This window comes from Cryptomeria japonica, chromosome 3, assembly GCF_030272615.1.
Source record: "Cryptomeria japonica chromosome 3, Sugi_1.0, whole genome shotgun sequence".
NCBI classification, from domain to species: Eukaryota; Viridiplantae; Streptophyta; class Pinopsida; order Cupressales; family Cupressaceae; genus Cryptomeria; species Cryptomeria japonica.
The window spans coordinates 371,404,654-371,414,590 of NC_081407.1; positions in this window are offsets into that span (position 1 = coordinate 371,404,654).

Consider the following 9,937-nt stretch of genomic DNA (forward strand, 5'->3'; position numbering starts at 1 on the left):
CACAATTCTCTCACTTACATTTTGCAACACCAAGTCCTTACTGTTCTAAAACTTAAGAATAATTTGAATGGGTTAGAAGGAAAACTTATAGTGTTTGGGGTTTAGATGAAACTCATGGGCCATTAGGGTTAAGGCCTAGGCAAGAGTTTCAAAAAAATGCACTTTTTTTTTGTCTAACCAAAAGAGACGCTTACGTGTCCTTGAGACATCTATGGGTCTCCTGAATGTCCCCTAAAAATCCTTAAAAAGGGGACATCACAAAAACATCCCTGAGACAACAAAGCAAATGATGGGACAAGTGGACATCCTTGTCTCAAAAATGGGAAAATTTTAAAGGGTGCATCTCGTGATTGTTAGGATTCCCCTTAGATACTGAGAGGGGGGGCTGAATCAGTATCTGACCGGTAATTAGAATTTCTTAACTTAAAACATGAAGAGCATATTATAACAGTGTACCGGTATGCAAGAAATAATGCAATAAACAGAAATGAAAGCAACCACATAAGAAACACACCATAACACAGTATTTTAACGAGGAAACCCGGTGTGGGAAAAACCTCGGTGGGATTTGTGACCCACAATATTCACTTACTGGCCAATATGAGAATATTACTTACAAGAGGGGCTTGCACATGCAGGAAGGCCAATTGCCTAGAGCTCACCACTCAATGGGAAGTCTCATTGACTTACAATGTGGATTATATAAATCCAATGTCTTGTACTACTTTACAATAGCATCTATAATGTCATATTTATTACCGGTTTCTGCTCTGCTTCTTACATAAATCCTTTAACCTATATTTCGCATAATAGGTCTGCCTAATAATTTTTCCTTCTTCCTTCTTCCTTCTTCTCTTACCAAATGTCTACAATGATCTCTCTTATATATAAGAGTCATTTTACAATGATATCAAGTCGGCTTTCAAAGTTTTTACAATAATAAACAAAATATAATATAACAAAAATCTTGTCGGCCTCTGTGCCGGTATGCTTCCTTTCTCTACCGGTGCCGGTGGTCTGAGTGCTGGTGTAGAGTGTGATTTGTTGATGCCAGTGTAATGCCTTGCCGGTGCCATAGGATTGTAAGGTTGCCATCAATGACAAAACCTTCAATCACCTACAATGTCTCATTGGAGTGTGCATATGCCAACAATCTCCCCCTTTGGCATTGATGGCAACACTCATGAGAAAATTCAAAAGTGTATCCAAAAATATGTTACCAAAAATGTGTTAACAAAAATGTGTGTGCTCCCCCTAAGCATATGATTCCTGTGATATTGGATTTTCTCATACCACTACTCCCCCTTTGGCATCAATGACAAGGTTGTCAAGGTGTCAATAGAGTTGTAGCTTCAACCTTGTACCTGTGTGGTCACCATTTGAAAAAGATCAGCCAAAATTAAGTTTATACTATCCATAAACCTCTTGCTATCCTTTATAGTTGCATCTGTTCTTTGAACTGTATCGGTGAGGTGCTGCATATGCTTTGCCGGTGTTCTCTGTCCCTGTACAAGTGCCTCAGATATTTCCTTCCGCATGTATGCTAGATAGTCCAATCTTGGACTCAGTCTTAGTCTCAAATTCTTTGCCTTGTCTATTATTCTCTCCTTTTCTCTTCCTAGCTTAAGTAACTCTTCCTCAAAACTTGTTATCTTCTATTCAAAAACTGATAATGTATCAGGTGAGTTAACAAAACTATCTACAAGTTTATTGATTTCATCTTGTACCTTGCTCATCTGCTTATCTATGTTAGTTGTTAGTAAGTTTGTCTTGCATATGTCTTTGGACAAAGTTTTGAACTCTTTTAGTAAGTTGCATAGTGCCGGTAGAAGTGTGTCAAATTCCCTTGTACACTTCTTTATCTAATTTTCAAAGAATTTTTGCTTTTCAAGTTCCATCTTATCCTTTAATGCCTCTTCCTTTATTTGCTCAATTGTCACTGTGTTCTCAGTGATGTACTTGGACAAAATGTCAATTTGACTTAATGAATCTTTATTGTCTATGTTACAATTAGGACCTAGCCTCTTCAAAATTGGGATTGTGTTATCTATAGCTTTGTAAGCCTGTGAACTACAATCAGTTATCCTTTTGATTGAATCTAAAAGTACTTCTATTACATTAGTTGATTTATAGCCTGTTGATGAGGAACCAACATTCTGAATACCATCGGTGGTAGAAGTAACCAAGTTTGTAGTGACCTCTGGTAGGTCTGTTTGTGTTTGCATTTCCTTAAGCAATGGTTTTTGTACTTCTCCTGTTGCCGGTTGCACTGTTTCCACATGAATCTGTTCCTGTACCTGTTCCGGAGCCTTTTGCTCTTCTTGTTTCTCTGTCTGAATCTCTGCCTGTTCTCCTGTGTTATCATCTGCCAGTTTCTCTTGTGTTTGATCAGTTTGCTTAGTTATCGGTGGCTCACTAGCCATGTCTGTCTTACCAGTTGTATCTTTATCTACCACAATGTTGATCTTTTGTGTATCAACATCTACTGTGTATAAGACTTCAGGATTAGGATTTATATCTTCTACATTCATACTTTCAACTGTCGATTGATCTTCTGTAGTTGTTGTTATTACCGGTGGAGTAATCAAAGGAGGTGGGGGTAAGTTGTCTTTTACTGATACTAGGAGGTCCACCAACTTTTCCTTTACCCTTGTCCTTGTCCTTCTGATATACCTTTATAGGTTTGTGGCTCATGTACTCTTCATGTTTTTCTTTTTCAACTAGGAATATATCCCATTCATTTTTTGTTTCTTCAGTTACCTCATTGACTCTTCCAACCATTAATGCAATATGTCGGTGTGCAGTAGAGAATACTGACCGGTTGGCTTCTGCAATTAAATCATCTATTTCTTTAGGTGAGTTCACTGGGTAAACAACAAGTAATTTTTCTATCTTGATTTTCTTGTCAAGCTCTACAACAGCTTGTCTTCTTGCTTCCAGTCTTTTGAACAAATCATCTAGTACTTCATCTACCACTTCCATCAAAAATTTCTTATACATGTCCATGTGCAAAATAACACTGTTCTCAACTTGTTTTTTTTCATCTCTTGTCAAAGTACCATACAATTTCTCTATATTCTTGAGTTTCCCTTCCTCTGTAATTTAATTTAGCAATATGTCAAGAGGGGCCAAGTTTTGTTGAGTCCTCTTCCTCTTCTTGGGTGTCAGTTTCTTCTTTGGTGTAGTCTTTCTAACCGGAGATCTCATTGCTTGTTGTTTCTGTCTAGTTCTCCTAGGTGAGGGTGTGGTTTCCAGTGAAGGATCTCTTTTCCTTACAACTCTCTTAAAAGTTGCAGGCATGTCATTCTCCGAAAAAGTACCTACCGGTGATAGGTGAGTTTCAGGTTGTAAAGTTCCTAACTCTTCCTTAGTGATACCGGTTTGTTTCACCACATCTTCTTTAATAGCCTTTGTCTCTCTAGAACCTCTTCTCACAACTAGTTCAACCTTTTTCACTCTCTTCTTAGATTGAATTTGTTTTTCTATGGTCTCAGCACTACCAAATACTTCTTCCTTTGGTTCATTCGGTGCTTCCAGAAGTGCTTTAGCATAAGTTTCAATGATAAGGTCATCAGTCTCATAACCCATTTCTATTACCCAAGTTGTTCTTGGGATGACTGCTTCCATCTAGATCTCATCCTTTTTTATTACAAATCATATGTTATCCTTATACTTGTCAACAATCTTCTATGATAATCCGATTCTCTTCTTCATTTTCGCCTTAAGTGCTTGAAAGTATTCATGGATATTATTTTCTTTGTCTTCACCCATGTTATTAAATAGGTCTGTTAACTATTTCCCTACCGGTATATCCAATCCAAGTTCTTTATAGCCTATACCGGGAACCTGTTTTGTTATGTGTAGCATCAAGCATACAAGCAAATTACCAAACCTAAAAGTTCCTTTCTTATCCTTCTTGATTTTGCCTAAGTTATCAATCAACTCATCTTTTAACCACTCACATATATCAATTTTCACATTGTTTGTAATCATGTCATAAGAACTCTTAATGCATAAACTTGAAACTGAGTTGAGTCTATTTGCATGAGTAGCTTTATACCCTAAAATCGTGCTAATAAATCTCACATTTATATCTGTTACATCATTTACTCTCAAGGACCTTCTATCTGATGTTGCACCAGTTAGTTTAGTTACTAGGTCATTTGAGACCTTTTTAGTCTTGTTTGGTCTTTTACCAGTGGAAGGTAACCCTGTGACAGCTTTCACAGCTTCCTTGGTAATTTTGTGAATTGCATCTAACCAGAAAAATTCACCATGTACCCTGCTTAAGACTATCCTAATCACATCCTTGGGAAATTCAGGAATGCTAAGGATTTCAGTAAATCCTAGGGTTTCAATGATTTTATGTTCCAGTTTTACATTTCCGGATTCATCACATATGATAGATTTATACATTGTTTTGATATCTTCATCTCCTAATTCCTCTATGTTGCAATGGATGTAAATTATGGGGTCTTCAGCATAAACAACTCCTTTTGGAATTTGAGAAAAAGCACCTACAGTATCATCTTTCTTTGCTACCTCGAGAACTAGTTGAAACACGGGCCTAGGGCGTTTTATAACCTCGACTATAGTAGGGTTTTATATATATTCAAGTGCAGAGGTGGATGCCATGATGATAAATACCTCTTTCTGTCTTTGGATAGATTGATTGTTGAAATGCATTTGCCTCTATGCTCAAAATGCTTTAGCTCTGCAAATTTCGCGATCTTCGAATGTTTGAAATCTTGGTGAAGTGAAATGGAGCTAAAATCACAAATTTATAGAGTCTATTTGCCATCTACCACATTTAATCCATGTCGGTTAAATAGTCACTTAACATTGTCTACCGATAATGAAGTAATTTCCAACTTCTTACCATTAACCAAGGGAATAATAGCATATGTCTCATTTATTGCCAAACCCTCAAAAAAGATTTTCTTCAATTTGATGAAGAGTTTCCTACTGGTGGAGTACTACTCTGTCCTGTCAGTGAAGCACTACTCTGTCCTGCCGGTGAAGCATTGATTGGTTCTACCGGTGGAGGAGTATTCCCAACATTTAGGTCAGCCTTTCTAATCCATTGTTTTGAGAATTCTTGCTTAACCTCTTCAACTTTTTATTTTCCTTTCAAGCTAGAACTTTTGTTGTCTGTTGGTGATCCTTTACTTCTACAGAATTTTGCAATATGTCCAATCTTATTACATGCATAGCAAGTCACATTATTTTTCTAAATAGCTTTGCCATAACCTATGCCGGTTTGTGTTCTACATTGATTAGATAAGTGTCAAAATCTTCCACAAACATAACATCTTACATTCATTCTGCAATTTTCAGAGTTGTGACCAACTTTGTTGCATTTTGAACATTGACCGGTGGGTGTGTTGATGTTCTGATAATTTCTAGATCTACATTGATTTTCTCTATGCCCATACTTATTACAGTTAAAGCATTTTCCATTGAATTTATAAGCATTAGTTTGCCTTACCGGTTTGCTGTGATCATGAGTGTTTGAGTACTGGAGCTTTCTCTTGCTTCAAAGCCAATTCCACAAGTATCACCATTAGGTTTCTGAATCTTCAACATGTCACCAAGTTCTTTTGAGCTTTTCTTGAATTTATCTTTGTGTTGATTTGCAATATCCAGTTCTCTTTGTAAGATCTCTTTCTGTCTCATCAGTTCATTGGAGTCATTCTGTGTATGCATCAGATCTGTCTTCAATAGGTCATTTTCATAACTAAGTCTTATGTTCTCATTTGCTACATCACTTAGTCTTTTGGTCAATTCTTCTTCATTCTTCTTCCTATCTTCAATTTCTTTACAGAATCTCATGGTCATATCTTGCATCTCATTCTTCATTGTTATGTTCTCCAGTTTCAGCTTGCTTATCTCATCATTAAGTGATTCATTTTCATCATTCTCATTTTGCATCTTTTCACATAATTCTCTTCTCTTGTTTCTTGCAATGCTAAAATTCTCTTGAAGTGCCTGAATGATATCATGAGCTGCTTCTAGTTGCTTCATCAGATTTTCCATCTTTATCGATGTCAAGATCTTCCTCAAGTTGTTAGGTTTCTGAAAATAGAGGACCAAGCTCTGATACCAATTGTTAGGATTCCCACAGATACTGAAGGGGGGGGGAGTGAATCAGTATCTGACCGGTAATTAGAATTTCTTAACTTAAAACATGAAGAGCATATTATAACAGTGTACCGATATGCAAGAAATAATGCAATAAACAAAAATGAAAGCAACCACATAAGAAACACACCATAACACAGTATTTTAACGAGGAAACCCGGTGTGGGAAAAACCTCGGTGGGATTTGTGACCCACAATATTCACTTACTGGCCAATAAGAGAATATTACTTACAAGAGGGGCCTGCACATGTAGGAAGGCCAATTGCCTAGAGCTCACCGCTCAATGGGAAGTCTCACTGACTTACAATGTGGATTATATAAATCCAATGTCTTGTACTGCTTTACAATAGCATCTATAATGCCAGATTCAGTACCGGTTTTTGCTCTGCTTCTTACATAAATCCTTTAACCTATATTTCGCATAATAGATTTGCCTAATAATTTTTCCTTCTTCCTTCTTCTCTTACCAAATGTCTACAATGATCTCTCTTATATATAAGAGTCATTTTACAATGATATCAAGTCGGCTTTCAAAGTTTTTACAATAATAAACAAAATATAATATAACAAAAATCCTGTCAACCTCTGTGCCGGTATGCTTCCTTTCTTTGCCGGTGCCGGTGGTCTGAGTGCCGGTGTAGAGTGTGATCTGTTGATGCCAGTGTAATGCCTTGCCGGTGCCATAGGATTGTAAGGTTGCCATCAATGACAAAACCTTCAATCACCTACAATGTCTCATTGGAGTGTGCATATGCCAACAGTGATTCACTATTAAATATGTTTTAACAAATTCGTAAAACTCTTTTACATCGAAGAATCAACATAAAACTACTTACCGATAATAAAAATACTACTATTAGAATAAATTTAATGTCTAATAATACCATACTAAAAGAAAAATGAAAATTTAATGTCCAATAATACTATACTTAAAGAGCAATGAAAAAATAAAAAATATTAAATTTAAATTCAAATTTAACTTCAAAAAATAAAACAATAGATGAAATGATAAGAACAACAAAATAGTAATGCAATGGAGAGCCATACATCTCTCCACCCACGTGAAATGACACTAGGTTCTTGCTTGTAGATTTTCTTTTAATGTGCATGATCAAGAAGGGCTATGAAGTTTTCCACCTAGATCCAACTACTTCTATTTGGTTTTGTTTATTTTATTCACTTTTCAAATTTGTACAACCCCACACCATGTTAAAAGGTATCATTTAATTAGTTACTCAATTTCAAGACATGGTTAAATGCTTAGAAATTCTTCTCGGTTAAAAGTTGCTTTGTAATTATTTACTAACATGCATATGTTAAATGGTCATAAAAAAAATTACTACTTATGAAAACTAGTCATGAAAATGACTTCTATTACAAATAACTCCATGTCGTGAATCCCTCAACATGTACACCAATTCTAAAGCTTTATAGTTTCGTCTTTCAAATGTTTATATGGTCTTACGTACTTTTTTTTAGAGCTTTTCAAGTGCTTATATCTATTTGTGTACTTTCTCTACCTCTTTGTTTTATTAGTAGAAAACAATTAAGTACTAAAATGTTAATTGGAAATAGCATTCAAAGGTAAAAGTGCAATCTGATGGGAAATGCTAAAGATGTGCACCCTTTATAGGGAGTATTAATATAGAATATGTAGTGTTGAAAATTGCATACCCCTTTGTAATTCGACCTATATCTTTTGTAACCACTTTGGTGTCCATTCCCCTAACACCTAAGTAGGTTCACTTCAGCCCTTGCATCAGCCTTTTCCCTCTTAGGATGCTCAAGACACCTTTCAACAGCTATCCTTTATATTTTGTTCCATGTTAGCTGCGTGTTTCTCATCACTTGTTGTTTTGTCTCGACACTAGCATGTCACGCGGACGTCCCACGACATCTTAACGTTTGAATGTCAGTTTTGAGCGCAGCTTTCCACTTGTCACCTATCTTGGTCGATGAAAACGACTTAGAATCTTCTGAAACAGCTCGCCAACCCTCTCTTTCCCTCCTTTTCTCTCATTTAAACCCATCTTTCTCTTCTTTTCAAGCTCTCTAGATTATGGACACAATATCTCTCATTCTTTGGACTCTCACAGCTTTCTCCGGCTCTCTCTCGCTTGCTACAAAAGTCTCTATTTTTCTACAACACTCTCAAGCTCTCACAGTATCTTTTGAAACTCTCTTGGCTTTCTCAAGCCTCTTTGGTAATACTATCATTCTATCTATCTCGTCTTTGAGCATCCTGGGATTTATCACATCCCCTATCTACTCAATTATTTTATCATTCTACTTATTTATCTTTCAATCTATCTATCTATCTAGGTTGTCCATGGAGGTGGAAACACCAAAACAGGGGTCTGAGGCAGACTCCAAAACACAACCCCCAACATTTTCCCTTCTTGCTTGTGTGTAGGTTTATAATCGTGGGAAAGTTGTTTTATTGCGAGAGGCTCCAATCGTGGACCGGTTGTGAGTTCCTTTTATCTTTTCCTCTTTACTTTATCCTAATCATTTCGTATTTCACATCTGTTAGCTTGGTTTCATAGTTTTCTGCACTTTCATCACATTGCACCCATGTCCTGTACTTTCTGTATGACCTCTGCACTTCATCTATACAGGACGACAGTGCGCCGCGCTGGTGTCCCAGCCTTGCACGCTCGTCCTTGGGACAGAGGCTTAGTAGAGTCGTCTGAGAATCTAAGGTTGTGGGTGGTTCCTCTAGCTTGTTATTTTTATCCCCTGGCTCACCTTAGTGCCAGTTTGAGTGAGGTAGCAACGTGTTGATTTGTTCTTTGAGATTCGTCATCTTGGAAGTGACAAATCCCCCCCTCTACAAAATATATGAGATATATATTAGAATAATATATTTTTTATTATAGTTAAAAAGTTGTTCAATTGGTTGCACACAATTGGCAAGAATAGTAGCGTGTTCCAAGATTTTGTCATCCAAAATACAATATAAGGGAAAAGAACATAATCATCCTACAAGTTACTCTCACAAAATGGATACCCCTTAATCTTTAACTATCCACCAAAGAAATACCATCTTAAATCGATAACCCCGATACCAACTAATTACAAAAATGACGAGTATGATGTAAATCCCTTAGAAAGAAAAATATATATAGTTAGAAATTAGGAAAGTTACTCTCACAAAATGGATACCCCTTAATCTTTAACTATCCACCAAAGAAATACCATCTAAAATCTATAACCCTAATACCAAATAATTACAAAAATGACGAGTATGATATAAATCCCTTAGAAAAATATATATAGTTAGAAAGTAGGAAAGTTTCAAATCATTTCTTCCATAAATGTGGTTTGTACTCGAAACATTATTTCATACAGCTCTTTAAACAAAATCATGTTTGAACAAATTATTTCTTCTCTAGTTGTGTTTGTTACACTTAGATTATTGCTTAGGACTTTTTAACTATTTTTTCTTTCATATTTTGTTTAGGTCTCTTACGATTGGTTTTTTCATGCTTCCTTCATGTTTTATAAGTTGGGCATCTATCTTAAGTCGAACAATATCTTTCTTTGTTTTGGTTCACTTAAAACCATGCGCTACCTTCATTGTAGCTTACAAGCATCTTTGCAATAATTGCACCCTTGGTAAGTCATTTAACGATTGAATGTTTTTAATAACGTCCACGAGGCCAAACCGCCTATGGGACCCACGGATAGCTAGCAAATCATGCGAGACCCAAACAAACCCAAACGGAAAACTGTGACTGCTAAACCTTGTTCTCCTTCGACAACTTGAATCTTCTGTTGTGCATCTTGGTTAGG